The sequence below is a fragment of the Aedes albopictus genome, chromosome 1 (genome assembly GCF_035046485.1).
Source record: "Aedes albopictus strain Foshan chromosome 1, AalbF5, whole genome shotgun sequence".
NCBI classification, from domain to species: Eukaryota; Metazoa; Arthropoda; class Insecta; order Diptera; family Culicidae; genus Aedes; species Aedes albopictus.
Genome location: NC_085136.1, coordinates 79,360,689 through 79,387,477, shown reverse-complemented (window position 1 = coordinate 79,387,477; position 26,789 = coordinate 79,360,689). Strand labels below are relative to the sequence as shown.

The 26,789-nt window shown below is 39.1% G+C and overlaps 1 protein-coding gene across 4 annotated transcripts in view; it reads left to right on the top strand.

Moving 5' to 3' along the window:
* Positions 1-18,656: 18,656 nt before the first annotated feature.
* LOC115253965 (septin-4) overlaps positions 18,657-26,789 on the top strand; it is an 85,616-nt gene continuing 77,483 nt past the window's right edge. For 2 of the 4 annotated variants that reach the window (XM_029854835.2, XM_029854837.2), the window contains exon 1: positions 18,657-18,836. The gene's annotated coding sequence lies outside the window, so the exon portion shown is untranslated. Of the gene's footprint in view, positions 18,949-26,789 lie in introns of all 4 variants that reach the window. The other 2 variants (XM_029854836.2, XM_029854834.2) reach the window with 2 other exon arrangements.

The following is a 26,789-nucleotide window of genomic DNA, read 5'->3' as shown; positions in this document are numbered from 1 at the left end:
AAATTCTTACCCCAACATCGCCACAACGAAGAAAGTGTTGCAAATCCATCATTCCAACTTCCAAGTGCAGTTTTGGCCGTGATGGATAACGCGCAGGTACTCAAGACAGCATCCTCAAAAAGTTGGTCGGTTTCGCTTTTTTGCCTTTTTTTATTCGTTCTCGCTTCCATCCGCTTGCCGAGTGTCTAAAAATAGATTTCCGAGCTGCCGCAGGAGCTGCCGTCACCAACACAATCACATTGCGGTTTTGTTAGTACCAAAAGTGCAGTCGTTTAAAACAATCTGTCATTTTATATTGAAACTACCAAATCTCAGTTTGTTCTAACAAACTGTCAAAAATTTCGTCAAATGAAAATATTTGTATTATCAAACAATGGATAAAGTTCAGTTTAAACTAGAAATCAGTTTGTCGCTATAGCAAACTGAAAAATCAGTTGTTTTGAACTAGAATTTAATTATGTTTACAATTATTTTTTCTGCGTGTATATACACTACCTGCCAATAATATGGAATCGTTGCAATACTCAGTATTGCAGCACCGAAAAGTTTTGCATCCCAAAAAAAAAATGACGAAAATTAAGTAACCCTAGAACCAATTAAGTGGTGTGTACGAGTTGCATGTTCAAACAGAATTAGGGGGCCATAAGGGAGCATCCATTAAGTACGTCAAGCTAAAATTGGGAATTTTCGTCCCTCCCCCCCCTTCGTACGGGTTTTTTTTCTATACTTAATACATTGCTTGTCGTACTAAATGGATGACCCCTAAGTGATTTGTGCCTCAAAGACCTGAAATACACAATTACTTTTTAGGGAGATGCAAAACTTTTTAGGTACTGCAATATTCAGTATGCATATTGCAATATCGGTTTCCATATTTATGGCGGGAAGTGTAGAGTGCGTGTACCAATTATGGCAATACCTAAGGAAAGCTATTTATACAAAAATAACGAGAAGACCAACGAATGTCATCAATAAGTTAAAAGACAGCTTAATCTCCATACTTTACCGGAAAAATATAGAAGCGGAGCCAAAACTACTTTTAGTATTTATTACAGCGTGCGCCAATGATAGGAACCCTGTACCAGTTATGGCTAACTTCGGTTCCTTTTCGCACTATTTGCATGCATTCCTTATGGGGTTAGCCATAACTGGTACACTATGGCGAAAAAGGGTGCAATGATGCCGAAATTTTAAGGAAATGATTTATTTCTACCATGATTTGAGGAAAATGTGGAGTTTAAATGAGTGCGACTATCTTTTGTGAACGTGATCTGTTGTTCACAAAATTTTTCTTGTTGATTTACATCGTTAAAGGGTGAAAATCAAATATAGCGAACAATTGGTACTATAGCCATAATTGGTACACTTACCCTATATAGGGGCTGTAATAGAGTGAAGCTATAACTGCAGTGCATATTGACTTATCTAGTTCAGTCAATGTTGCTGAGCTTATGTGAAACAGAGCAAAAGCTGTCGTGCATGATTGCAGTGAAGCTTGACCCTTCTTGGCATAGCCGCACAAGCTCAAAACGAATTTATAGCATCGGTTTTTCAATTCAGCAGCTTTTCACCACCAATTGGTGGTGAGTAAGTGATGCTTCAGCAGTATAATACTAGTGTGTTACCAACCGTTTTGGTAACAATAAGGAGACTCACTAAACAGCGTAAATAACCGCGTAAGCTATGATTATCTGATTATTTGAAATGGTTCATGAAATTGCGAATGAAATAATCAAAGATTGCCTTGGTGATCGCGACGTTTAATCAGAATAAACTTCAATAAGCGGTTTACGCTGTTAAATGAATCCCCCTAATATCTTGTGTGGTGTTAAAGCTAGTTTTTGGTTGAGAGTATGTTTTCAATTGTTTTTTTTTTCAAATATTGCATGTTTATATTAGGGGGATTCAATTAACAGCGTAAACTGATTAAACTGATTAAACGTCGCGATCACCAAGGCAATCTTTGATTATTTCATTCGCAAAATCATGAAACATTTCAAATAAGCAGAAAATTATGGTTTACGCAGCAATTTAATCTGTTTAGTGAGTACCCTTATTATTTATTCGAACGTATAATCTAAATGTATAATAAATAGTCTTCAGTCTTCTGTTATGTTTATATTATCCACGCTTAGCAAGTGGAGAGTGTCTGTCTATGAATTAGGCCGTTACAAATATTTTTTTCACTTTTTGTCCCACCATTCTTTGGCTGGTCGAGGGGGGGGATAAAAATAATAAAGCATTTAATTTGAAAAATATTAAAAACTCATCGGATTTGTTAAAGAATTTTTACCAAAGCCCGATATTTTGATAAATATTTTTTATGTGCCCCCTCAAAATTCTAATTCTAGCCAAACATTTTTGAAGGGGGGGGGAGACAAAAAGTCAAAATTAAATTTGTATCAGCCTTAATTATTCAACGAATTTCTTTATTTTGTTATCCAAGTGAGGAGCCGGTTATGTCAGACCCTGATAGAATTTTGCACGTACACTGTGGTGCATAATTGATCGGACAAACGCCGATTTTCATACAAAATACCCAAGTTTAAGATGCTGTAACTATGGTTTGCTTTGTTGGATTGAGCTCAATTTTTGACACGGAACTACAAATAAGCTGAATTTTGTGTGTACAAAGTATAAAATGTTTTCGTTCACAGATCTGGATGTGGCAAGGCGTTGAAAATATTGCAAAAGTGATCGGATAGCGGTACCCCTTTGATTTACACGCGTACATACACCACCACATACGCGTAGAATCTCGAGCCAGTACTGCCGGACGAGGAAGGGCTCAATGAAGTTCTTCTCGTGAACTCCTGGAGTACGATGAAAGCAGCCATCGACAAAGCAACTGAGTGCAATGCCCGACGATGTGGAACAGAACGGAACTCAAGCAACATTTTGATCAATAGGACAGATCAGTGAAGTACTAGGTTTGTAGTAATGAGCTGAATTTTAGTATGGTGAGAAGGTCAATTCTCCGTTTCTGCAATGAAATTATGCAAAAAGCGTGAGTATTATGTTTCCTTGCCTAATTTGATGCTGTTTAAGCAAAACTTTGGGCAACAGTGTTGTTGTTTTCTCCATTTCTTCCAACATAAACAACATAGTTATCCAAAGTTTTGCTCGAACAGCATCAAATTGGGCAAGGAATCATAATACCCACGCTTTTTGGACCATTTCATTGCAGAAACGAGGAATTGACCTTCTCACCATACTAAAATTCAGCTCATTACTACAAATCTAGTACTACACCGAACGTGCTCCATTAGTCTTGCAAAGGCTCTCAGCACAATCATAAAACCTAATAATTTTTATTTTTATTTTTAATGAATCTTAGAACCTTTTCTAGTCAAGTCTAGTTTCCCAGAAATTCCTTAGAAATTTCTCCTGAGGATAAATCAGAAATTTCACTTGGGATTTATTGGAACCTTTCTTAAGGGTTTCTTTCTTAAACTTATTCCGGAACCCTTCAGGAATCCCCTCAGAGATTCGTCCAGGAATTCTTTCAGAAATTGCTTTGGGATTTATTTCTTGGTGTTTCTGCAGGAATACCTAAAAAAATCATCTAGGAATTACTGCAGAGCAGTCTCCAGTTTATGAGGCATCCGTTCAAAAAAACAAATTTCTTTAGAAATTTCTTTTGTTAATTCCATTGAAAATTCTTCTAGCTTTATTATAAATTTCTGCTGCTAAATTTTCCTCCGAAAATTTCTCTGATAACTACTTCAGAAATTGCTTCAAGGATTTTGGTGCACATAATAACTTTCAACTATTTTGCATGAAATTCTTTCAAGAATTCCTCCGCAAGTATCTACAGAAGTTCTTCCAGAGTTTCCTTCAGAGAACGCTAGAAATATTTCTCCAGTATTTTTTTTTTTGTGATTTCAAGAATTATTTTATTCTGTAAAATGTGTGAAGGAATATCTGAATTCCTGGGGGGAAATCTCCGATGGAGTCTCAGCATATATTTCTGAAGGAACCGCTAGGTAAATTTAAAAAAAAAACCTTCTAGAAATTTCTTAAATTACTCCTGACAACATTTTCAACATATTCCTGGAGGAGCCTTTGGAAGAATTTCCGAAAAAAATCGCTTATTTATTTGGAAGAATATAGATGAATTTAAAATAAAAATCAATGGACAAAGGGATCCCTGGATTCCAAATGAATTTCTGTAGAGTTTCTAGGAATTATTTATGAAAAAAAAAGATTTTTTAACGAAACCGAGTAATAATTCCTATTGGTATCCTTGGAAGAAATCCTGGAAGAATTTCTCTGAAAATACGTAGAGAAATACCTGGAGGAATTCCTGAATGAATCTCTGAATGAATTTCAACAGGAATCTCTGGAAGAATACCTGCAGGAATCACTGAAGAAAATCATTAATGAACTTCTGGAGGTATTCCTAGAGACATTCATGCGGGAATTTTCAATAAAACCCCTGGTGAAATTCCAGAAGAAATCTCTGGAGGAGTAGTGAAGCAATTTACAAAAAATTTTATGAAGAAACCGCTGGAGGAATTTCTGAAAGAAATGCTGAAGGAGCCCTTAGAGATATATATGAACTCCTGGAGTGTTTTGTGAAAAAATCCCTACTAGACTTTCTGGATACCGAGTATCTGGTAGATTCCATGGAAAAAGGAATTCTTGAAAAAGAAAATCTCTAGAAATTCTTGGAAATGTATTTGAAGAAAGCCTTGAAGAAATTTATGGAAGAAATTATTAATTTATGAACAGAATTTATGAAGGAGGACGGGCTTGGTGGTCTAGTGGCTACCGCTTCTGATTTATATGCAGAAGGTCCTGGGTTCAATCCCTGGGCCGTTCCTTTCCTCCTACTTTGTATCTTTCTATATACTTTCTCTCTGCTCTCTACATATACAACTCATGTATATAAACATGTTCATAGCCGTCGCTAGAACAGAAACGGGTTGAAAAAGCCGTTTCCCTTCCTTCCAAACTTTCACAGCACAGTGTCACAATCCTATTAGAAAACGCCTACAAGTTATGCAATCATGCGAACTGTGCCGCACATCTTCAAAATAATAAAAACACACAATTCTATCACCTTCCCCTGGTATCCACAAACCAATGTGTGAACCTTCTGCCAACCAATTCCCACCAACACTCCAACATCCGCATGAATTTGTGCTGGCGCAGAGGTATATTCGGCCAGATGTGGATACGAACGATTGCAATCATCACTTCCTTACTTCTTCCCCACATTGACCTGCAACCTGACGTGGCAGGCGCCATTGTCGCCTAAAAATAGAAGATCACCAACGCTCACACACTGAAGATGCCTGCTAGTCCCCGGCAGTTATCTCATTGGTCCTTGTGTGAGTGTAGGTGGTCTGGCGATACTGGAGTAGCATCCACGGGCGGTCAATCAAGCTCAAGCTCAAGCTCAGAATTTATGAAGAAGGAATTCCTGACAGAGTTCTTGAATTAGTTTATAAAGAAATTCGTAAAATTCGTAAATTACGTTACGCTTTGAAAGGGGAGTGGGGTTCAGCAACATGCGACGAAATTCCATACAAAAAGTGTGCCATTGGGAGAAGATGGCGTGACGAAATTGATGGCCATTCTTGTGAATCAATGGAGCTATTTTGGAAGAAATCCGTAGAAGAATAGGAATTCATTGGCAATTTTAAGGGAAAACTCAAGACATCTCTAAAAATTACACTAGTTTACAAAATAAAACGAAAGTCGTGAACTTCTGTCAACGACCAAACATTTTTAGCCACAATCTAGTGCTGATTTCGAAACCGTGCTTCAAAAAATTTTAAGTAGAACAGTTTTTGAGTTTTAACTTAAAATCGTGTTTTACAATTTTTTAAAATATAAAATTTAATAAAATTCAAATATCTTGCGTAAAATGAAAGCTGAATAAAATACCTTTCGATCATCTGAATGCAGGTTTTGCGTCAGTTTGATGAAATCCAAGATATTGACGAGTTTAAGGGACAATCTTCTTAAATTTTAGCATAATTTTCAAAAATTAATGAAGAAATGTATTTTTTTTTCAATAAGAAAAAAAAAACAATTTAAAAATTCGTTTTGAACGTTCATTTGACATATCATATGTAGGCAAGCTTCAGTTAAAAATTCAGCTCAATCGGAGCATTGATTACGGAGAATGAGATGTATGAAGTGAGCGACTTTGCTTAAAAATAGAACAAAAATCGATTTCAAATCATCAACCTTGTATGGAAAGAGGAAAAAAAATTCGGCGGACTGTAATTTTTTTGCTTCGCGACCAAAAATGATCATCAGCTTAACGAGTTCAAAAATGCTGTAAACTAGTGTTATTTCTGAAGCAAATATTTGGAAGATTTTTTGAAGAAATTCCTAAAAGAATTCTGAACTCATGATTTTCAAAAAAAAAAAGCGGTGTAGAAAAGTCTTGAATCCGTGAATATTTTTTTTTTTTAAGAATCATCGGTGAAATTTCTGAAATAATCCTTAGAGGAATTTCATGGTGGGTTTGCTTGAAGAGTTCGTGGTGAAATTTCTGGAGGTTCCTTCAGAGAAGTTTCTGAAGAAAATTCTGGAGGAATTTGTGAAGAAATTCATGGAAAATTTTTGAAGGAGTTCGAGGAAAATTTTCTTTGGAGGAATCTCTAGAAGAATTCCTTTATCAATACATACCTGCATTATTTTGAATATTCAGTAAGATCAGGAATCAAATTATCCCCCAACGAATAAGCGTATCATAGCCACATCCATTAGGCTAAGCGGAAATCTGCCGAGAGAAGTATAAAGAAGTTGCCAAGAATATCGACGGAAATCCTCCAAGATACAACAATCTTCAACAATTTCCATAAAAATCTTCCAAGAGATGTCAATTTCTTGATTTTGCTTTGGCTGACCAAGCCATGTGGGAAATTACACTGTTGAAAATGCTTTGACATCCATGTGCACAACAGAACATGTGCTCGATGAACAAACTGAGATTTGAAATTATGAAGAGATGTTCAATGAATATTTTTTTTCTCCTTCTAAACCATAGGGGGATAAATCTGCTCAACAGACACCCTAACAGGAAGGTTAGGGTAGTGTGGGGTTAAGGCCGTCTTCTACAACACTAGTAAAAGCCAGGACTACTCTCTCCTCGACCCACTAAAACACATTTCTATGGTCGCCAAACCCTTCGTCTCTCCGGAACCACCAAGAAGGCATTGCTTCAGAGAGGGGCTAGTGCACATCGCACCCTCAAGGTTAGCTGCGTAGCCTGCAGCAACGAACATCGATGACTCGCTTTGGAAAGTCCATCACGGTAGCATGCTGGCACTTAGTCAGTTTCCCGAGTGGTCCTCGCCACTCCCTTTGTCCTCGGAAGGCGGGAAGGGTCAACCCCGCCCGCGCCCAACTGCTTTGCAGACATCAAGAACTGATGCCCACGTGCAACCCGATCTGACCTGCTGAAGGCAAGGGTATCACTACCCTTCAGGCCCTATCAGCTGCACTAGAAAGTTGCCCCCCTCTTGGACCACCTCTTGTACTGCATCTGGACTAGCCATTCTCCGAGTCCCCGCGCCACCTCCTCTGTAGCTCCCAGACGATGTGGGTAATAGCCGTTGAAACGGCGTTCCAGCCAAACTCATCCCTACACATCCTCTGGACCAAGTTGTCCGGGTTTGTGTCCTCCCCGCATGTGGCAAGCATACGGTCACGCATGCGAAAATGCGGGCACACGAACAAAACGTGTTCCGCCGTTTCCTCTAAACCATTGCACACTGGGAAATCGGGAGAATCCGCATGCCCGAAACGGTGTAGATACTGTCGGAAGCAACCATGACCTGTAAGGACCTGTGTCAGGTGGAATGTAACTTCCCCATGGCGCCTATTAATCCAACTATCTACCCTCGGTATCAACCTATGGGTCCACCTTCCTTTGGTGGAACTGTCCCACGCGCGCTGCCATTTGACCATAGAGGCCATCCTGGCAGTCCTGCGTATGCCTCTTGTGCCGCGCATTTCGAAGCACTCCATGTCCTCACTGATAAGAATGCTGATAGGCACCATACCAGTAATGACGCAGAGAGCGTCGTGTGACACGGTACGGTACGCTCTCGCAACCCTCAGGCACATAAGCCTTTCCAGCTTCCGTCGGTAGCATTCAGTACTTAGCGCGGTGCCCCACGCCGGGCCGTCATACCTAAGTATGGACGTAGCAACACTAGCCAGAAGCTTGCCTTACTGGCGTACACCGCAGAGCTATTGGACATCATCCGGGACAGTGCCGCAATAGCTGTGGAGGCTCTTTTACAGGCATAAGGGGCTGTCCATAAACCACGTGGTCATTTTTTTGGGACTTTTCCACCCCCCCGGCGTGGTCATTAGTCCTTACAAAATTTTTCATTTGTCCATACTAAACAGTCATTGGCCGAAACCCCCCCCCCCCCCCCCCTTCTTGACCACGTGGTTTATGGACAGCCCCTAATCGACGTGGCTACCGAAAGTAAGCTTATCGTCGATCATCACGCCCAAGTGTTTGACGGAGCGCTTTGACAGGATAGTGCACTCTCCTACACTGATCTCCGTCTGCTGCTCCGACTTCCGGTTGTTAACAACCATCACCTTTGTCTTGTGGTGAGCCAGCTCCAGTTTCCTGGACCGCATCCACGCTTCCACAGCCTTGATCGAGTGGTCAACTTCACCTCCTCGATCGTTTCACCGTAGACTTCAAGCGTAATGTCGTCGGCAAATCCGACAATCTCCACTCCCACTGGGTACTCTAACCTCAACACCTCGTCGTACATGACATTCCATAACACCGGACCCAGGATGGAACCTTGCGGGACTCCTGAGGTTATGTGAAAGCACTTCCGACCCACCTCCGTGTCGTATACTAGTACGCGATTCTGGAAGTAGCTTCCGAGAATCTTGTACAAGTACTCCGGTATCCCCAGACGCAAGAGCGCATCGGCAATAGCAGCCCAACTGGCGCTATTAAATGCATTCCTTACATCCAGAGTCACTACCGCGCAAAAGCGAATTCCCCTCCTCTTAGGCTCGAGTGCTTTCTCGGCGGTTTTTGTAACCGACAAGATAGCGTCTACGGTGGACCTCCCCTTCCGGAAGCCGTACTGGTTACTCGAAAGACCATTTTCGCCCTCGGTGAACCGCAACATTCTATTGAGGATGATCTTTTCGAGCACCTTCCCCGCCGTGTCAATCAAGCATATTGGTCTATATGCCGACGGGTCTCCGGGTGGTTTCCCCGCCTTTGGCAATAGTACCAGGCTCTGCCTCTTCCAAGCTTCTGGGAAAACTCCCTCGTCCAGGCATTTCTGCATAGCAGACCTGAACATCTCGGGAGCCTCTGCAATAGCTACTTTTAAGACCAGGTTCGGAACTCCGTCCGGACCTGGGGCCTTACCTTCACTAAGGGACCTTTGGGCTTGATTTTGCCCAATGTGCAATGCTTGCCAGAGCACGCGTGACCTGCAGATGCAAATCGAATATTTTAGCGGCAAATTGTTGACTCAGTGATATCATGAGTAATGTTGAACTTACTATTAAATAAAATAATGAATTCAGAATTAAAATTGGAAAAGGTACCCGGGTATCTTCAATAATGATTCCATTCCTCACCCAGTTTGGAATCCCACCTTCGAGTCCATGGTCCATTTTCCCAAATTGAAAAATAACTGATCAGACTCACAGCCCAGGGAGCACTTCCAGCCAACAAAAAAAACACAAACTCAATTGTGTTCCCATTTCTAATTCTCGTTTCCTGTGTTCTGCTTTCGGGGATCACCTGCACCCGACCCGACCAACCCCACTGGAAAAATGCTTCAGCAATCAACAGGCGCCCACATTATCCCATAATGCGCCGAAACAAACACGCATTTCCTCCTATTGACACGCATTGCTTGGGAGCTCGATCTCCAATTCGACCATCCGAAATAACGAATTCAATAAAACAAGTTCACACTAGGCTAGACAAAGTGCAGGGTGGATGCGAATGCGTACGTAGACTGTCCAAGAGGTTTCCAGTGCACACGATCGGAGGTGAGCGAGCGTGCTTTTACTAGCTGTGTGGTGGAACCAAATTATAGATTTTCCTCTTAACAGTAAAAGGCATCCAGCAGAGAAATCGAGTTTATTTTTTTTATTTTTCGGCTACGGGCATAATTCATTTTGGAAATTTAACCGTAAATCGAACGGGAAAAACGGCCCCAGTCAAAATAGCGCGGAGCCGCGTGGTGTGGTGGTGGTTTGGCCGATTAATCGGGGCGGTGGCGCGGCTCCACCAGTGGATTTAAGCTCTTTGCACCTCGCTTGTTCGTCTGCTGCTTCGCAGCAGCAGCAACAAGTGTGTGATGGATATGGATGGAATCTGATGGAATAAGCCGGGCGCGCAGAGAAGGTGCGCAGCTATTGTATTCGACAACCGGCGCATATCATTATGAGTTTGTGATTGGTACTTCAACTATAATGGAAGAAATCTCATCACGGCATTGTGTGCATATTTTCTCTCACTGTCAAGAGAGTAGTTTGTAGTATGAGGGGAGTTCATTCAAGGTGGAAATGTGAATTTCCCATGAAAAGTAGAAAAAAGCACACCAAATCAAATTTTCGTACGAAAATGTGTCATCCTATATGCTCACTTTAGGTGCACGGATCAAGAAGGCGAGGGCTGCCTTTGCAAGTTTGAGAAATGTATTAAAAAACAATCAGATTAGTCGACACACTAAAATCCGAATTTTCAACTCGAACTTGAAATCTGTGCTGCTGTACGCTAGTGAAACTTCGTGTGTATCAGTGTGGAACACTCATCGGGTGCAGGTATTGATCAATAGATGCCTGCGGTATATAATTCGTGCATGGTGGCCTCACAATTGGATCTCCAACGTGGAGCCCCATCGTCGAGTTCATCACGGGACCCACGCTTTACTTCTTTTCCGAAGGAAGAACACACATTTTGTGAGTATGTCGGGAGTGGGATTCGATCCCTGATCCTCAGCGTGAGAATCACGTACTTTAACTATCACACCAGGTTCACTCCACATATAAGCAACTTGTTTTCTATCACAAAAAAGTTCAACAAGCTGTAACTTTTCATAGAGTCCATCAAAAATTCTCAAATTTTGACTGCTCGTCAACCTAAAGCCTGTATCCGCAATAATCGGGACACAGAAGTATGGCTGTAGCTCTATAATAAATTGGTAAAATTCTCAAATGATTGACTGAGAACTCCTGGGTGTATACATAACATATAACATATTTGTTTATTATTTGTGTCAAATTTCACAAAAAGCGATGCATTACTTTTAACTGTGGATGAAAAACAAACAGACGCGATTTTCAGCATTTTGTACAATCATGACCAATTTTCGTTCGCATAACAGATGGTTCTTTTATACGCTACAGTTCAAAGTTCTGTGATAATAATTATTAAATTCCACTTTCTTGCAAAATTTCATCAACATTGATCAATTGGTTTGATACCTACTGGTGTTGATACGGGTAAGTGTTAGTAAAAATGTTTCGTGTTTTTCATGTGCGATGTTTACCTATTCATAACTTTTAAATTTCTCAGCCAATTTTCATGATTTTTTTTCAGAAGGTAGTTGATTATTAGAGTGGGTCATCGTTCATATGAAAAAATTGAAAAATTCAATGGTATCCCATCAGATCAAAGCTTTTTTGATCCCATTTCAGGACCCAAATAAGTGTGCAAAATTTGGACACGATCGGTTAAGTCTACGTTTTGCGCATCGCGTTTGAAGTTTGTATGGGGTTTTACATAGGAAAACACACTTTTTTGAATTTCTCTCATAACAAGCTCAAACTTTTGTAAAACCATGTAACCGATTAAGTGAAAACATAGCCTAGGATGTCCTCAAAAACTTTGTCGAAGACCACAAAGTGATCTGATGCTTATGAAAAAAGTTATAGCATTGGCATTGCTTGGCGAAACAACATAATTTTGTTGCTATTGTTATTCCTTTACATGTTAAAACATAATCACATGCATGCGGTTCGTTGGTTAGAACTATTTTCACAAGCATCGGATCGCTTTGCGGTCTTCAACAAAGTTTTTCAGAACATCCTAGGCTATCATTTTACAGTATCGGTTAAAAAGTTTCAGACAAACTTTTTTCAACTTATGACAAAAATGCAAAAAAGTATGTTTTCTCATACAAAATCCCATACAAATTTCAATTGCAATGCGCAAAGTGTAGACGCAATCGATCGTGCTCAAATTTTTCACAGATACTTAGGACCCAAACCGGCACCAAAAAAGCTTTGATCGGGTTAAAATCACGTTCAGTCCCAATACATGTTTGGACTATAAAATAGGGTATGTGTTCCATTAGTAATCTCACGCTCCCATATTCATCTTATTCGAAAACAAGCGATTACGGCACCGATTGATTCCGTTCTTTTTGTTTTCATGCGTGCTCACTCCTAACAAAAAATACAAAAATAAGAAACAAAACAAACAACGCTTCAATCCTTTGTTTTTCGTAGGATGAAAATGGGAGCCACATGCTTAATAAGGGAACCAGTACCCTAGTTGATAGTGCATCGGTTTTTTTCTTTTAAATTTTTGGCTATGCAACAAATGTGAATGGAGAGGTTTGTGTTCAAAATTTCAGCCATTTCCTTTGCCAAATTTAAAAGTTACAGTGCTAACAAGCAAAACTAAGGCTTGTACAAAATTCAATGGCGCACATTCTACTCTTTCATTGCTACAACAAAAAGTACTGCACCGATTCACATGAAATTTTGTTGGTGAAATGAACACATCTTAAGATGATATTAGGCCAAATTTGAGCAATTTTAATGTATCTATTGCAGAATTACAGCGTTATTTCTCATACACAATGTTTTAAACCAATATTGTTTTTTATCGTTTATATTTGCAGAAAGATTCTTACTCTATATCTTTTTGGCGGAACGTTCCAACTGGAACACAACCTGTTCTGTAGTTAAATATTCTATGAAAACTTTCACAATTAATCGATGTGATCCCCCACTACCAATGGCTATTTATATATGTATATCGTTTGGTAGTCATGAAGATATTTTATACACAAGGAAATTTTCATTATGGAACGTTTCTGGACCAACCGGAAATTGAACCCGCTTCCTTCAGCATGGTTTTGCTGATTGCCCGTACGCTTACTACATTGATTATATGGGCTTAACTATACTTCTTAACAGAGCTGCGAAATATCAGTTACGTCAGTTGACTACCGATTTTGCACCACCGTCACTATCACTGTAGGCCGATCAATATCAAAACGATAGTGACCGGCAACGACTTGATACTGACCCGCACTCCAGAGCACTATCATAGCCAGAGTTGCACTCTGTCACTGTCAATGGTAAGCAAATAGCTGATTCTGATAGGCCGACTGCGATTTGTTGGAAGTCATCCCGAGACGGTTACCTTCATCCTAATCCAAGCTGATCTACAGGGGATAGACAAAATGATCGGGACAGGCCAAATTTTCACTTCTCAAAAAAAAATTCAAAAAGCTGTAACATTTCGATAAGTGCATCAATTATTCTCAAATTTTCACTGTAAGTTGATCAACTATTTGTGTATCAGTGGACAAAATTTAGAAAAGATCGAACTATTCTGCACTAAGTTATAAAGATTCTAAAAAAAGGTATAATTGTCTGATAGCCAACTTTGAGCTGTTATACACTACCCGTCATAAGTACGGACTCACAAAAAGTATTGCAACAATATTGCATCACCCTGACTCACCTTGATATCTCCAAAAACTGAGGACTTACAGAGATGCTGTCTTCAGCAAAGTTATTCAGGAGCCCAAAAGCAACAAATTTTCTGAAGGCGGCATTTTTGTAGGAGTTCTGGTTTTAGAGATATCGAGGTGAGTCAGGGTGATGCAATATTGTTGCAATACTTTTTGCGAGTCCGTACTTATGACGGGTAGTGTATCTCCGGGTTCAATGAACCGAATGCATTGCAATTTTGACTATTTATGACTTATATAACGAGCTTCGAAAAACATTTGTTATAACTATAAATTCTTAACACGGAAGAAAATTATAACGATTAGATTATTTTTGTAATAAAACACCAAATTTTCTTAAATTTAAACATCATTTCAAAATTCAAGATGCTAATTTTAGTTCATTTTAATTCCCTCTGATCCTCTTGAATACAGATATGTTTTGAAAGAAAATAACAACATAGGCGGAAATTCATTTAAAAAGTAATGGGATGCATATTAAAAATAGACCAATTTACTAAAAAATCATAAAATTAATAAAATCGCCATAACTTTTTCTCTTGTTAATAATTTCAAGTTGTGTCAAACGTTTTTCAGAGCTCATTATTAAGTCATAAATGGATAAAATTTCATTGCATTCGGTTCATTGAATCCGTAGATATAACAGCTCAAAGTTGGCTATCGAATAATTCTACCTTTTTCTAAAATGCTTATAACTTCGTGCAGAATAGCCCGATCTTGTCCAAATTTTGTCCACTAATACACAACTAGTTGATCAACTTACAGTGAAAATTTGAGAATATTTGATGCACTTCTCGAAAAGTTACAGCAAATTGGACATTTTTTGAAAAGTGAAAATTTTGCCTGTCTCGATCATTTTGTCTATCCCCTGTACCTTCCATTTTGGTGCAATCCGTCTCATCGACAGTCTACGTAGTTTATGGACAGGCCCGAATGAAGACTACAAAACGTGCAGCCCTTAGACTGTATTCCAAACGCCGAACGCTGTTTCTCCATGACCATTATTTGAGGGTGAACAACGAATATAAGAACACTATCAGGCGCTGTTCTAAAAGATATCAGCTACACAACCACCGAAATCTTAAATCGAAACCCAAAGCACAGTGAAACAGATGTCACACTCTACTCGCTTCCCATCGACTAACTTTTTAACGGTTGATTGAAATATTCGGTACCGGCGTGCGGGGTGTCATTAGGCCAAAGCGGGGTGACATTGGGCCACTATTCCGCACGTTTAGAATACGAAGGGAATGCATATTGTGTGCTTAGCTATTAGAATACATAATTCTAAGATACTTTGCATCCATCGTTGGATTCTCTGACTTATATTGAATCCGTGGGATCGATGGACCAATGTTACCCTCTCGGCCCAATGTCACCCCTAACGACGGTAGTTGGTCAATTGACCAGTCGTGGTGCTGGCATCGTTTTTGCTCCTGTTTGACGTTTGCTCACTACCACCATCTAGTGGTGGCTTGTCCAAACACGGCATGGTTAGCTTTGGGCAATAGGTAAATCCAACGGAAGCTAACGATCCCTCCGCATCTGGTGGCTGGAATGAGAACCCTATGAAAAACGTGACTCCGCCAAAATTTCACATGGCGCAGCATAGGCAAAGTGCACTTTTTTCACTTTTTCATATCGAATTCCGCATCGTAGAGAAACAAACGAACACTTTTTGGAAAGAAAATTTACTCCTCTTTCAGATGCGCTTAGATCCGGTAGGTACTTACGAACAATTGATATGATATTTTTGAGGAGCTCTTGCTATGCCTCCGGCGGGCAATCTTCCGGATTTTTTGTTAGTTGGCCAATCCGGTGTCTGTCGGCGTGGACATCAAGAATGATGATAATGGAAGCCATTGCAAATGGAAAATAGCAACTTCTAGAGCAAAAAATGAGTAAAATTTGACGACAAAAAATTGACCTTTTTATGTAAACAAACGATTTTCACCTTATCTCACCAAGCGCCTCTACAATTGGGGGTAATCTGGATTAGCCTATTACGATCTCGGGACGATGATTTTTAATATAATTTATTCTAAGTGTTGCGTCTGTTTCTCTCTACCCAAAGCGTTTTGGCGATATGTCATTCAACAACGAAAGGAGTCCGGGTTGTCGTCTACAATGAATCGCTGATGTCTCATTGCAAGCCGTACATCAGTGAAAATCAACTTGGTTACATCTCGGTTAGATCCACTACCACCAATCTCTTGAACCTTACATCTCACATTACGGACAACATGGCAGAACATGCTCCAATAGATGTAGTCTAAATGGATTTTAGCGCTGCATTTGAAGAGAATAATCAATGATGCAAATTATCACCTCACTAGTGCTCATTACAACTCATCAACTGTATATTTTTCGCGTGCGATTGAACTGTGCACTGATCGGCGGTGACCAGCAGCAAAGAGGTGGCAAAACGAACATGATGTAAATCACAAACGATTTTGCACACATCTGACTGTGCCGCCAAACGCTCGCACGAACAGCCGAACCATACCGAATAGGTTGGTTTGCGAAGCTACGGCACGAACGCTCGACACGCACACAGACGCAACATTCGCATGTACCGATACCATACTAATAAAGCTTCCAGCCAACGATGCTTCACGATAAGCTGTCGAAAAGCATCGGAAGCGATGAAAAGAGATGCTTGGCTAGAACGCAACGGCTCAACGGCGAAAAGGAAGAGTCAACTATGCTGATCAGTGCTGAGTCCGTTCGTGTGCTACTCCTATGGGAGGTTGATTGAATAAAGCGAGGATGGGTGAAAACGTATTCGTTGTCGAAAGCAAATCGCATCATTTCGCGAATGTTTTCGTCAAATAGCAAGCTTGAGAATAATCATGTTTTGACGATCGCTAAACTTGAGAGAATTGAAGAGAATAATCATGCTTTGACTATCGCTAAACTTGAGAGACTTGGGATCGGCGGCCATACACTACGCTGGCTCTATTATCTTGCCTCACAGAACGATTGCTAACGGCTGGACTTGATGAACATTTCTCGGAAACTTTCAAGGCTACATCTGGAATACCTCATGGAAGTCATCTGGGTCTCCTAATTTTCCTGCTGTATTTCAACGATGTCAACTACGTTATCAAATGCCCACGATTAAGCAGACGATATGAAAATATTCCTGCGCATCCGTTCTCTTTGTCATGCTACGATGTGGTGCAGTTTGAATTATATGGTAGTTAACCCTGAAAATGCACCGTTGATTAGTTCTCTCAGAGAAAACGCCGCGAATACATCGTGCCCACACATCACTTGTTCATTGATTTTAAATCGGCGTATGATACAATCGATCGAGACCAGCTATGGCAGATTATGCACCAGTACGGATTCCCGGATAAACTGATACGATTGATGAAGGCGACGATGGATCGAGTGATGTGCGTAGTTCGAGTATCAGGGACACTCTCGAGTCCCTTCGAATCTCGCAGAGGGTTACGGCAAGGTGATGGTCTTTCGTGCTTGCTGTTCAACATTGCTTTAGAGGGTGTAATTAGGAGAGCGGGGATAAACACGAGTGGAACGATTTTCACGAAGTCCGTTCAGCTGCTTGGTTTCGCTGATGATATTGATATTATAGCTCGTAAATTTGAGACGATGGCGGAAACGAACATCCGACTAAAGAGTGAAGCCAGGCGAATCGGATTAATCATTAATGTGTCGAAGACAAAGTATATGACGGCAAAGGGCTCCAGGGAGGAATCACCGCGCCCGCCACCCCTGATTTCTATCGACGGTGATGAAATCGAGGCGGTTGAAGAATTTGTGTACTTGGGCTCACTGGTGACCGCTGACAACGACACCAGCAGAGAAATTCAGAGGCGCATTGTGGCAGTAAATCGTGCTTACTTTGGACTCCGCAGAACTCTACGATCGAATAAAGTTCGCCGTAACACGAAGTTAGACCGGTAGTCCTCTATGGGCACGAAACATGGACCCTACGTGCAAGGACCAACGCGCCCGACTAAAATGGTTCTCGAGAGTCATCTGCGGACCCTTCGCAGAGTGCGGAACTGGAGACACAAAGCCATGGACCGAGTAGAATGGAGACGGCTACTATATACAGCAGAGGCCACTCAGGCCTTAGCCTGACCGGTAAGGTAAGTAACTAGGGTTTGCAAAGTTCCAAACGGAAGCATAGAACCTTACTTCACAGATCCAGCAGTACCCCGGGATGTTATAGGTTAGGATAAACTATTTGATTTAGATTATCACGGGGTGTGTAGTTTTTTTTTATTACTTCGTTCCTGGAGAACTGAAACCCTAGACTTAAACAAAACCTTCAAACTCCGTCTAGATTTCTCCCTCAACGATCTCCATCCACCCGTCTATTGTGGAAATGAATTCTCCTCCGCCGCCGTGCGTATACAGTTGTGTATATCTAATCATCCTACAATATCCACTCAGCAGATAGACCTACCTACATAAGTGGAAGGTATACTGCAGCTTGCAGCGAGCAGTACCCGAGCAGGAGAAAATAGCTGAAGAATACCAAACTCAGGTATGGAAAACCGAATACCTACAACCTGAATGAGGTATTAAGTAGCCCTGCATAAGAGGTAAAATACCTAAAATAATAACTGGTGTGTAATCTGTCCATAACACGTGAATAATGATATCAGGTATGCCAATACCTAAATAATAATTGGCGATTTTTCCATACAAATAGTGATTTTTCCATAACTGAATAATACCTAAAGCAGTCCTCAACACCAAACCAATAACTCGTTAAGGTATTTTATAAATACCTACACAATACCAAAATTAGTTATTTTTAATACCAGGCTAACCGATCAATACCTAATCTTGGTATGATACTTGACTTTGGTATGCTGCAGTTATGTGTCAGTTATTTGTTCCTGCTCGGGTAGTAGAGTATGCGAGTACGGGCATCCGGCCGCAACAACAACGACGCCCGGCGCTCCCCATAGCGAGTGCTTGATTAGTCGCATTTCTCTCGTCGACTCGCGCAGACACGCCTCGCGTAGATTCGCGCGCCACGTGCGTCTGATCGCTGGAACGTGAATTTCGTGTGTGAACAATCATTGTGATCCGGGTGTTGTTTTTGGGAAGGTAGTGAAACAAGATACTGGTTTTCGTCAATGCAACTTAATCCCGAGTACATATGTGGAGTTATTATGAATGACGAAATGATAATAATCTAATAACGAGACTTGTCGGAGAGGTCGGTTCGATGTAACAGGTTGCGCTTATCAGAGCTTAGCCTGGTTTCGCGTGGTGCTACGTAAAAAATACACGATAGTTGTCAACGTTGTTGCGCTGTTTAATTGGATTAATTTGAATGCTCTCTTCTTCGAACGCAGTAGTGAATTCAAGTGAACGGACGGTTATTGTGTAAGAGTGCAACGAGCGCTTGTCTGGATACTTCACCGCTTCGAAACTGTTTGTTTAGGGGTGAACACTCTTCACATGGCGATACACGCTCCAAGCACTTGTTGTCATCACCTTTTGAACGTATGTAGGAACAACAAAAACATCTGATCGTGGTGATCGCACCGTGTCGAGTGACTTTTTCTAGGGGGTACAGTGTGGTGACGATATTGGTGGAGGTGGATCCCCTCCCATCCAGAAGAGTTTACAGACACCGACTCCAGTGAAATCAGTGAATAGCTGGCTGCTACCTACCTACTACATTCGCGTCGAGAGAGGGTGTCGTGTGGGATAAATTACCATATAATGATCGCTCGCCTGCCTGCCCGGCGATGAATGGATTGTGTAAGTCTGTGGCACGACTGGTGAGTAGGAGCAGCTACACTCACGCTTGAAGTGATCAATTTGCGACATTTTGACACTGTGCGGTGCGTATCAATTCGGAAATGGGTTGCAACATTGAGAGCAACTGCAGATCTATACTTGTAACTGTAGCCATTCCCGCTACACTCAGCTCAGCAGTCAAGATTGCTATAGTACGGATTCGATTTATCCGGATTCCTATAGCACTGATGACGACGGATTCCTACAGTACCGTAACCGAGGTCAAATCGATCACTCGGGTACTAAAATCTCATACCATTCTAGGAATTTCTTAATGTCGTTATGATCATAAATTTGTTAACTCATTTGTTCAAATGGGTCTAAAGATGAGTATTAGCGTGGGTCATCGGAACCGTTTTCTCAGATCAAAGCTTTTTTGGTTCCGTTTCGGGTCCTGAGTATCTGTGCAAAATTTGAGCACGATCGGTTGCGTCTACATTTTGCGCATTGCAATTGAAATTTGTATGGGATTTTGTATGGGAAACACACTTTTTTTGCATTTTTGATATATGTTGAAAAAGTTTGTCTGAAACTTTTCAACCAATACAGTTAAATGGTAGCCTACGATGTTCTGAAAAACTTTGTTGAAGTCCGCAAAGCGATCCGATGCTTGTGAAAATAGTTATAACCAACGAATCGTATGCATGTGCTTATGTTTTAACATGTAAAGGAATAACAATAGCAACAAAATCATACTGTTTCGCCAAGCAATGCCAACGATATAACTTTTTTCGTAAGAATCAGATGCCTACACACTTATTTCCGAGTCACATGTTCGGCTGTTCTATTTTCGGTAATAGTTCGGATTACCGAAGTTCAGCACAGTTTTACCGAAGATCGGCCAATTTTTACCGAACGTTCGGTAAACATTACCGATGATTCAGTAGAGTTTACCCAACGTTCGGTAATTTTTGACGAACTTCGGTAATTCGTTGCTGAACATTGAACTTTTGAGTGAATGCATCAAAATGACTGATTTTTAACCACTAACAGTATATTATGTGCAGATGATACCATAAAATTTTCAGAGGAATCGGTGAAGTATTGGCGGAGATATCTCCGACGTTGGAAAATTAGACTTTGGGATTCTTGCGCAAACAAAGAATTAAAATAAAATTTATATTTTATAGATCTATTTCTAGGAACAGAAATAGTAAACCGAGTGCAATGAATTTTTTTCTGTGAGTGGAATATGTATTAGGGTGGGTCAAGGGTTATATGGAAAAACGTGAATCCGATCGCATCTAGCCAGATCAAGGTTTTTTCGATTCCATTTGGGATCCTTAACAACTGGTCAAAATTTGAGAGGGATCGGTTACGCCTACGTTTTGCGCATCGCGATTGAAATTTGTATGGAAATTCGTATGGGAAAACGTGCTTTTTTATATTTTTCCTGTTTCATCTACTAATTTAACTAAAGTCATAATACTAAACCCGTTAAAGTATAGTTCATGATATACCTTACAACTTTGCCGAAGACAGCAGGATGCTAAAATGCTCACAAAAAAAGTTATTATGCTCCAAAGTGAGGTATATCGAAATATATGCTGAAAATGACTTTTTCTGCCATCACTGCCCACTGGGCCAATTATAAACTGCTATAGCACTTTGTGGAGGCATTCTATCAATTTGGTGTCTTCAGCAAAGTTGTTTGGATTTACATGCTCTTTGAATTGCATTTGGACATTAGTTCGAAATTTCACCGCATAGGTGGCGCTGCAATACAAACTTTTTTATTTCGCATCCTAGAGCTTTGGCGTTTTCGGCAATGTTGTAGAACATGAAAAATAATGAAAATTTGTCGAAGACACCAAAGCTCTAGCACTCAACTCAGTGAAGTTATAGCGAAAGTTGTAAATCATATCTCAAAGTTTACGTTTTTGTACTATACTTTAACGGGTTTAGTATTATGACTTTAGTTAAATTAGTAGATGAAATAGGAAAAATACAAAAAAAGCACATTTTCCCATAAGAATTTCCATACAAATTTCAATCGCGATGCGCAAAACGTAGGCGTAACCGATCCATCTCAAATTTTAGCCAGTTGTTAGGGACCCCAAATGGAGTCGAAAAAACCTTGATCTGACAAAAATGTTCCGATGACCCACCCTAATATGTATGCAGGAATATTGTTTGAAAATTTAATTTGATTTAGTCTAGCCATTAGAAAGTTGTGATCGTATACACTCCCGTTCAAAAGTTTGGGGTCACCCCCTCAAAAACATGTCATTTTTTTAGGCCCATATCTCCGCCAATTTGCGTCCGATTTCAAAACCCTAGGTTTCATTCAAAAGATAATGAGTCAAAGAAACTTTGAACATGATTTAAAAGAAACTTTTTCAAAAAATTTTGTATGTAAACTTAACCCAAAGTTGCCAAATTTTCTAAAAAATGAATATAAACTTACGGCAGTGTCGCTGAAAGTTGGGTCGACCAAATTTTAAGATGAGACCGGTAATATGACCCATTTTCTATTAGCTTTCAACTGCTTTTTACAGAAGTTAGCTAAAAAATCTAGAAAAAAAAGTTATTAAGTAAATTAACCCTTGATGTCATCGACCAAAAGTTTGGGGTCACCCCTCAATATGATGTATCGGCCAAAAGTTTGGGGTCACTTTCGTAAAACATGGAAAAGTGATTTGGTGATATCTTCGTCATCTATAGTTCAATTTTAATTATTTTTGGCTCATTTCAAAGATAATTAACTAAATTTACGTTTGATGCCTTCAACTTAACGTATTTAACGATTTTTGTATATAAAAATGTTATGTAAAGTTGGCACATTTTACCACGCTTCAAAAACTGAGGCAACTTTACGTAAAGTTTTAGTATGTAAATTTCAACAAATATGTGTGGTTCAATGTCTATGCAGTAAGTATCATTCATTTTGTTTCAAATAAGCCAAGAAGAATTTAAATTGAATGAAAGATGACAAAGATATCAACAAATCACTTTTCCATGTTTTACGATAGTGACCCCAAACTTTTGGCCGATACATCATATTGAGGGGTGACCCCAAACTTTTGGTCGATGACATCAAGGATTAATTTACTTAATAACTTTTTTTTCTAGATTTTTTAGCTAAATTCTGTAAAAAGCAGTTCAAAGCTTTACTATTACTTTAGAGCTTTTAGTAGAACTTGTTACTTCAGACTCTAGTTTAATTTAAAAACACTTCACTAATACTTCACTTTTGCAAAAGAAAATAAAAAATGAATAACTCTTTTAAAGAAAAACTAGAAAGGACGAGCAAATTCCTTTTAATTCTACTACTGTGCTTATCTTCGGACAGGCCTATTTCGTCTGTGACTTACAGACTTCTTCAGTGTCGAGTCGAGCACTTGACACTGAAGAAGTCTGTAAGTCACAGACGAAATAGGCCTGTCCGAAGATAAGCACAGTAGTAGAATTAAAAGGAATTTGCTCGTCCTTTCTAGTTTTTCTTTAAAAGAGTTATTCATTTTTTATTTTCTTTTGCAAAAGTGAAGTATTAGTGAAGTGTTTTTAAATTAAACTAGAGTCTGAAGTTCAAAGCTAATAGAAAATGGATCATATTACCGGTCTCATCTTAAAATTTGGTCGACCCAACTTTCAGCGACACTGCCGTAAGTTTATATTCATTTTTTAGAAAATTTGGCAACTTTGGGTTAAGTTTACATACAAATTTTTTTGAAAAAGTTTCTTTTAAATCATGTTCAAAGTTTCTTTGACTTATTATCTTTTGAATGAAACCTAGGGTTTTGAAATCGGACGCAAATTGGCGGAGATATGGGCCTAAAAAAATGACATGTTTTTGAGGGGGTGACCCCAAACTTTTGAACGGGAGTGTATGTGTCCATAAATCACAATACGCAAACCGATTGAACTGTATTGAGACATTCAAAGTTGTCTAACATCCAAAGTTTTCAGCCAAAATGGCTCAAAAGTTTACTGTAAACATGTTATTATAAAAGTGTAGGACTGTCAATTTGATTGATTGATTGATTTGTCTTTATTAAAGAGACTTTCAGCCCTTTTAGGACTGTCAAATTTTATTTAGAATCAGAGCAATATTGACTGTTCTACAGTCAAAATAGTGCACACGGACCTTAAAATTTTTATGAAGGACCTAAAATTCACTCTGAAGCAATTTGTGTTTTGAATTCCAGAAAATTCAGTACCGTAAACCGGGGTGAAATTGATCATTCGGGTACTGCATTGTAATTCCATACTAGGAACTCTTAAGCGTCGTAATGATCTTAAACTTTTTACGTTATCTGGTTCGTAGATGTCTAGAGATGAGCGTAGAATTTATTTTTTTTAGAAAAAAGTTAGTTTTGCCTTATTTTTTTAGGAATTTGCAATGTATTACTCATTTATCTGAAATCATGGCTACTAAACAATCGATTGTTAATAGGGCTTCCCGTAAATTCTATGTTTTAACATTTTTGTGGAGCCTTGGTCGGAAAGTTATGTAGCTAATAAGAATATGAAATAGTTTAAAAAAGTTCATTTTATGTTAAAATAGTCATTTATTGTGACAGAAATCACTTATTTCAAATGAAATTGCCTACCTGTAGGCGTTTAAGGGAAAATTTCAAAATTTAAATTTGCATTTAAAGTTATAAATTCACTAGTTGTAAGATTTTAAATGCGTTTTTCGGTTTTAGAAGGGCAAAATTAAGCGGACAAGGAAATTTTCCTTTCCAACCGATGCTTAATTGTATACTGATCAATTTCGCCCCAAAGTGGCATTTTCAATTTAATGATATTTGGAGTTATTTAACTTAAAGATTGAATTTGTTGAACAAAATTCTGTCACGTGGTTCCATGGAGATCCACTGGGTACTGGTTTTACAGAAATTCTTTTGGCAATATTTGGAATTTCACTAATGTTATCCACAAAAGTTGTTTTAAAGTGATCAATTTGACCCCGGCTTACGGTACTAAACCAATCTTGATGAAATTTTCACCACTTCATTTTTATTATGTTGTTAATTTATAGTCAAATTTTCAGATGTTTTGAAAAAGTAACAATAAAGTTAAGGTACCCCGGGGCAAGTGGGACCTAAAAAAGTGCTAGTTTGATTTTGTCCTGCCAAAAAAATCTAAACATAAATAATTTTATAATTTCAATGGTTTTAAACAAGGATCGACATATTTGCCTCACTCCATTCATATTCACTCCTCTTTGCTGAAGCGAACCGAGAAAGATGCAGTAAACGGATCGTCGTGATCAACCACGCAACCCCATCACCAGTGGGAAGCGATGAGCCAGCTGCTTGAGATGAATATTCGTTGCCATTCGTCGCAGTTTGGATCGCTAGCGAATGAATGAATGGCGAATGGTGAAGAATGCTGGTGAGCGATCGAAGCGGCTATTATCATAAGTAGAAGAGAATTTCTGCATGTAATGCATACATTTTTACTGTATTGTTATTGAAATGCTAGATTAGCAAAGAAAATAATTCGAAAACATCAAAAATTCGTATGCACAATATCAATCGCATCACTCACGAATCGCATTCGCTTGCGATGCGAATGTGGACGAATGAGTAATTTCCAAATGTGGCTTCCCACCGTTCGCCGGAGTTTGCTGTCGTCGCTGACAAGCATACACACGAACTAAAGCGACAACCGTTCGCTGCTGACTGTCTTCGAATGTGGAAGAAGATAAAAAGTGGTTGGTATATTTCTTCATATTAACGGGCATTTAAACTGTTAAAAAAAAATTAAATTCTATATATCATGAATATAAAGAAAAGTGTAGCAGATCTTCATTTAATGCGTTTCACGGGGCAAGTGGGACCTATTCGGAATGTTTGTACATATGGCTTAATATAGTTGCTGCTTGTAAGGTAGCATAAGCATAAATACCTCATACGATTAATTATGTTCAGAGATTTGTGTTGGAAGAGTTTTGTGGTACCGTACATAAATTACGTAACACGTATAATAACGAATTACTAAGAGAAAAAGTTGATTTAAATCTAGCAGCTCGTGCAAAACTAATTGATTTTTTTTACACAAAAAGCGCCATAAAGTTAAATGAAGGAAGATTTCAAAACTTTCTTTTCATAATACATAATTGATGAATCTCACCAAAAAATGTTCAAGATTTACAGATGTTATGTTTTCCCTTACATAATTTTACGATCAACAATTTTTTTTTTTAAATCGTGAAATTTGAATAGGTCGTTTTCCTACTTTTTGATACTTTACGGACGGTTCCTCAACACTCAGTAAAACTCATTTTGCGGCGAAAAACCAAAAAATAATAGAGTAATAGACGAAAATGTGCAAAATAGATTGTTTCTAATAAAAATATGTTTTACCCAAGACTTCACCAATTTAAACAATAACTTTATCATCAAAAGAGAAGTAATTAAGTATAATTCAACGATTAATTAGTTAAGACGCCGATTTTTACTTCACTTTTGTGTAAATTTCGACTTAAGCTGAAGAAAGCGAGATCAAACTATGAAATTGTGTTTGTTTACTCTCATAGGTCTCACTTGCCCCAGATGCTGAAATGCACTGGGGTAAGTGAGAGCAGTTAACTAAAGGTAATAAATCAAAATATATTACAGCTTTTTCGCTTGAAATAATTTGCAAGCACTCTAAATATTGTCCTGAAATCGAAAAAGTTTGACTTTATTTGTTATTCTATTTTTAAACGACGAATGTAGTAGAGTACGTTAATCTCACTTATTGAATTGAAAATGATATATGATCAACAATTACATATATGATTCCTTTATGGTGGAAACAATAACTATTATTGTATTCAAAGTATCTGTTGGTGTGGTACCTATGTTTTTCACGAAGAACGTTTGCCTTAAAAATAAATAATAATAAAAATAATAGCTGTAGGTCTCACTTCCCCCAGATTCTCACTTGCCCCGGGGTACCTTAAAGACCGGTCCAGAAAGTATGGACGCATGAAGAAAATACTTGCATTTCAAAACTATTGATGACAAGTTCTTTTTAAAAGCTACATTCTGTTGGTCAACCTATTTTCTCAGCATTTGTAAAGCAGTTTTTGCTATTCCAACAGTTTGTTTCAAAATACATGAGCTTTCAGCGCAACATCATCGAAAAAATGTGCACAAACGATGAACAGGGCTTGAAAGATCACTAAAGAAATGAGCAAAATATGGTGGGAGTAAGTGAGAAAACCGTGCAAGTAGCAATCAGAAAACACGGTGGGGATAACACGTTTAAGCATAGGCAAAAATTGGGTAAAAAATAAAGGTCCTGCTAACCACCGTT